Raw genomic sequence first — 6000 nt, 5'->3', positions numbered from 1 at the left:
TTTTGTTAAGGAATCTTCAAAGACCTCATCTTTAGGGGTGAGGTTAGTGGAGTTTTCCAATCACGATTTTCTCTCAGTAACTTTGAATGCCTCAGAAACCCCTCAGAAAGGGCAGGGCCTGTGGCGATTGAACTCAGAGCTTCTGGAAGAAGAGAGCGTTAGACAATACTTTAGGGTCTTCTTTCAATCTCAGGAGACACTTTTGGAAGCGGGTTGGAGTAGATCTGAGTGGTGGGAGGTGATTAAAAAGAGAATCCGAAAAAAAACTTGTTAAGACGTAACATCTACCATAGCCTAAGAAAGAAATTGGATCTCTTGAACTCTGAGGGAGATAGTGGGGAAATCTCCCGGGTGAAGGCTCGGATGAAGGAGTTTCAGTACAACCGACTGGCATCCTTAGTTCTGGAGAGGGATTATGGAACATACCACTCGCCAGATCCCTACCAGAGCTGTAGGAGGTCAGTTGATGCCAAAGAGATCAGGGGACTGAAGGATGGACAGGGTGTTCTTCATATTGATAAGAAGGGCATTCTGGAAGTGATTGAGTCCTATTATTCAGATCTTTTATCTGAGCATTCACTCATCAGGGAGAGGATGGAGGAATTTCTGTGGAGAACACCAGGTTTGGGTTCTCAGGTTGTTTCTTCTGAATCTTTAGAGAGTGATATAACGGCAGAGGAAGTTAAGATAGCGATAGAGGGGTTATACTCCAAAAAATCTCCAGGACCGGATGGTTTAACATCTGAATTCTATAAGACCTTTTCAGACCTCTTAATTCCTCGCCTTGTGGAAGTATTTAATGAGAGCCTGGATGAGGGAGTCCTCCCTCCTTCCATGAGGTTATCTACCCTTATACTACTGTCTAAAGGAAAGGATCCGTCCCGTATTGAGAACTGGTGTCCCATAGCCTTTCTTAATACGGACAGGAAGATTTTGGCAAAGGTACTGTTCAATAAGCTATCAGAATTTTCCGAGCTGTTGCTTTCCCCCTCTCAGCACTGTACGGTGAAGGGCCGTAGCACCTTTAGTGTTGTCTTAGGTGTCCGGGAGGTCATTGAGCGGTGCAGGGCTGAGAAGTGTGGAAAGTATTTACTGGCATTGGATCAATCTAAGGCTTTTGATCGGGTAAACCATGAGTACCTTTGGGCCCTACTGAAAAGGTATGGTCTTCCAGAGCGGGTGGTGAATTGGCTGCAGGCTATTTATCGTCAGGCCGAGAGCTTCCCACTTGTAAATGGTTGGCTGGGTCCCACTTTTGGGGTAGGCTCTGGTGTTCGTCAGGGATGCCCCCTGAGCCCCCTCCTATATGTTTTTGCAATTGACCCCTTCGTCAGAAGGGTAGAGAGCGGAACTGTGGGTGGGGTGCAGCTGAGCCCAGAGTTTCCGCTAAAGGTGGTGGCCTACGCAGATGATGTCACGGTGGTTCTCTCCTCACGGACAGAGTCCCGTGATGTGGAACATCTTATCTGTGAATACTCTGAAGCCTCGTGCTCCAGGGTAAATGGTGAAAAGTGTGAAGTTTTCTGGATGGGGGAGGAAGGTGATGAATTTTGCCTTCCGGACAGCTTCCCTCGGGCCAGTCAGCAGATTAAAATTCTAGGCATAACATTTGACCATGGTGACTATGCCTCCCTAAAGTGGGATAAGAAGCTGGAAGATGCTACCAAGTAGGTAGAGAGCTGGAAGAGATGGAAGTTATCTCTGAGGGAAAAGGTTGACTTTGTGTAAGACTTAACTGACATATAAAAAATCGGAATCAAGTATGTGTTTTTTGCCTCAATCTATGTGGTCCAGATTGAATTCCTTGTTTTTCCTACTTTTGTGGGGAAACGGGGTCAATATTGTCAGGAGAAACATCACCTACAGACCGAGGAAAGACGGGGGTTTAAATATGGTAAACCCCGTTGTCTTTTTTGTAACAGACTTTTTAAAATGTAATCTTGGGAGTTTGATTTTAGATGCTCCCCCTCGGTGGGTAGAGGGATTTAGATTCTGGATGTTCCCCTTCCTCAGGTTGTGGCTAGAGGGTGGCCAGGTGAAAAGCTTTCGGATTCGGTGTGGTTACCTCCCAATCTACGTCATCCAGAGTTTGAAGGTGATGAGGCGTTTTGGTATGGTGGCGAGTGAATTCAATAACTTCTCTAGAAGGGAGTTGGAGAGAAGAATTTTGCAGACCAGCAAAATGACCAGCTGTCCCTGAGGGACTGTCCGCGTGATGTCGCTTCGGCCGGGTTAGCTCTGGATACCGCAGAAGTTTAGAGACATTGGGCCTGATTCAGACCCACTCGCGAGCGGCTGTCCGCTCGCAAGTGGGTCGATGTTATGCACTGAGCATGCGCACGACGGAGGGAGCTCCGTCGTGCGCATGCGCCAGACGCGACGAGCGAAGGAAAGTCCTTCGCTCGTTGTGTCCGATCAAAGGGGGCGTGCTGTCAATGTTGATTGACAGCACGCCCCCTTTGGTGGGCGTGCCTCCCTGACGGGGGCGTTCCCACGGGAACGCCTCCCGTCAGAAGCCGGCCCACTGACATCACTAGTGATGTCAGTGGGAGTGATTTTGGCTCTGATAGAGCCAAAATCACTCCGGAGCTTGCGGTTGAAAACCTCAACCGCAGGCTCCGGCTCGCAATTTCGATGGTCGCGATGGTCTCGACCATCGCGGCCATCACAAAGCACGCTCGTATAGCCTGTGGGTGGTGACCCACAGCTATACGAGCGTCCAGGAGGACGCTCCATGAAAATGGAGCCTGGCCCTCATTCAGAGCGTGCGCTCTGCTCAGAGCGTACGGCTCTGAATGAGGGCCATTGCTTGGCTCTCTTTTCACGGAAGACTTTATATTGGGGAGAATCTCAGGTGGAAGAGTGTCAATGATCGTGGTTGCCCACGGGAGGAGTGTCCAGGGGTGGTGGAGACGATGGACCACTTTCTGCTTGTGTCCCTTTAATGTAAAAGTTTATGAGGTGTCAAAAGCCATTGGTATTCCGTGCCTTTCGGGGCTTAGTTACCCTGAGTGGGTTTATGGGGTAGTCCGAAGATACGGTGGATTTAATTTAGTCACGATTTATTTAGTTAGTTTAGCAGTTAGATTTCACACGTGGAGTGCACGGTGTCAGGTGTCCATAAGGAAAAAGGTCCTCCCCTTTAGGAATGTGGTGGGTTTGATTCTTCAAGAGGTGAGAAGGATGATGGATCTGGATAGGGAGGGGTTGGATGCTGTCAGCTGGTCTCGTCGGTGGGGCCAGTTGAAACCCCCTTGAGTGGGTGGCAAAGTCTCTCTCAATTCCGGCTTTGGGTTTTCTTTTCTCTTTTTTCACTCCCTTGTAGATGGTTTTTTTTAAGTATTTTGTTGTATTTATGGAAAGGTTTGCATACATCTACCTGTAGGTGTTGGTTATGGGTAATATAGTTTAGGGTTTGATATATGATTTAGATAGTTTCCTTATACTTGAGGTGGTTTCTAAATCCTTGCTTAGTTTTCCCTTGCAGGTGGTGGATTGTATATAGGTAGTAGGGTAGATAAGTGTTTGTATTAGGTTAGGAAAAGTATAATATGAAGTAATATTATGCATTTTTTTGTTGCCTTTTTTAAGTTTTTGATTTTATGTAATTATTTATTTACATTTTATGTATTTACTATTATTATACTTGTTGCAAGTTTTAATAAAATGAAGCATGACCTACCCTACTCTCACCTATACTACTCACACTGGTACACCCTCACACCTCCCCTACTCCCACCGATACTTCTCACACTGGTACACCCTCACACCTCCCCTACTCCCACCTACCCTACTCACACTGGTACACCCTCACACCTCCCCTACTCCCACCTATACTACTCACACCTCCCCTACTCCCACCTACCCTACTCACACTGGTACACCCTCACACCTCCCCTACTCCCACCGATACTTCTCACACTGGTACACCCGCACACCTCCCCTACTCCCACCGATACTTCTCATACTGGTACACCCTCACACATGCATGACTCCCACTGGTACTGTCACACCTACCCTACTCTCACCAATACTACTCACACTGGTACACCCTCACACCTCCCCTACTCCCACTGGTACTGTCACACCTCCCCTACTCACACTGGTACACCCTCACACCTCCCCTACTCCCACCTCCCCTACTCACACTGGTACACCCTCACACCTCCCCTACTCCCACCTACCCTACTCACACTGGTACACCCTCACACCTCCCCTACTCCCACCTATACTACTCCCACCTACCCTACTCACACTGGTACACCCTCACACCTCCCCTACTCCCACCGATACTTCTCACACTGGTACACCCTCACACCTCCCCTATTCCCACCGATACTTCTCATACTGGTACACCCTCACACCTCCCCTACTCCCACCGATACTTCTCACACTGGTACACCCGCACACCTCCCCTACTCCCACCTATACTACTCACACTGGTACACCCGCACACCTCCCCTACTCCCACCGATACTTCTCACACTGGTACACCCGCACACCTCCCCTACTCCCACCGATACTTCTCACACTGGTACACCCTCACACCTCCCCTATTCCCACCGATACTTCTCATACTGGTACACCCTCACACCTCCCCTACTCCCACCGATACTTCTCACACTGGTACACCCGCACACCTCCCCTACTCCCACCTATACTACTCACACTGGTACACCCGCACACCTCCCCTACTCCCACCGATACTTCTCATACTGGAACACCCTCACACATGCATGACTCCCACTGGTACTGTCACACCTACCCTACTCTCACCAATACTACTCACACTGGTACACCCTCACACCTCCCCTACTCCCACTGGTACTGTCACACCTCCCCTACTCACACCTCCCCTACTCCCACTGGTACACCCTCACACATCCCCTACTCCCACCGATACTTCTCACACTGGTACACCCTCACACCTCCCCTACTCCCACCGATACTTCTCATACTGGTACACCCTCACACCTCCCCTACTCCCACCGATACTTCTCACACTGGTACACCCGCACACCTCCCCTACTCCCACCGATACTTCTCATACTGGTACACCCTCACACATGCATGACTCCCACTGGTACTGTCACACCTACCCTACTCTCACCAATACTACTCACACTGGTACACCCTCACACCTCCCCTACTCCCACTGGTACTGTCACACCTCCCCTACTCACACTGGTACACCCTCACACCTCCCCTACTCCCACCTACCCTACTCACACTGGTACACCCTCACACCTCCCCTACTCCCACCTACCCTACTCACACTGGTACACCCTCACACCTCCCCTACTCCCACCTATACTACTCCCACCTACCCTACTCACACTGGTACACCCTCACACCTCCCCTACTCCCACCGATACTTCTCACACTGGTACACCCTCACACCTCCCCTATTCCCACCGATACTTCTCATACTGGTACACCCTCACACCTCCCCTACTCCCACCGATACTTCTCACACTGGTACACCCGCACACCTCCCCTACTCCCACCTATACTACTCACACTGGTACACCCGCACACCTCCCCTACTCCCACCGATACTTCTCACACTGGTACACCCTCACACCTCCCCTACTCCCACCGATACTTCTCACACTGGTACACCCTCTCACATGCATGACTCCCACTGGTACTGTCACACCTACCCTACTCTCACCAATACTACTCACACTGGTACACCCTCACACCTCCCCTACTCCCACTGGTACTGTCACACCTCCCCTACTCCCACTGGTACACCCTCACACATCCCCTACTCCCACCGATACTTCTCACACTGGTACACCCTCACACCTCCCCTACTCCCACCGATACTTCTCATACTGGTACACCCTCACACCTCCCCTACTCCCACCGATACTTCTCACACTGGTACACCCGCACACCTCCCCTACTCCCACCGATACTTCTCATACTGGTACACCCTCACACATGCATGACTCCCACTGGTACTGTCACACCTCCCCTACTCCCACCTACCCT

The sequence above is a fragment of the Taudactylus pleione genome, unplaced genomic scaffold (assembly GCF_031769625.1).
Source record: "Taudactylus pleione unplaced genomic scaffold, aTauple2 ptg000185l, whole genome shotgun sequence".
Taxonomy (NCBI): domain Eukaryota; kingdom Metazoa; phylum Chordata; class Amphibia; order Anura; family Myobatrachidae; genus Taudactylus; species Taudactylus pleione.
Note: the sequence above shows the minus strand (reverse complement) of the source record.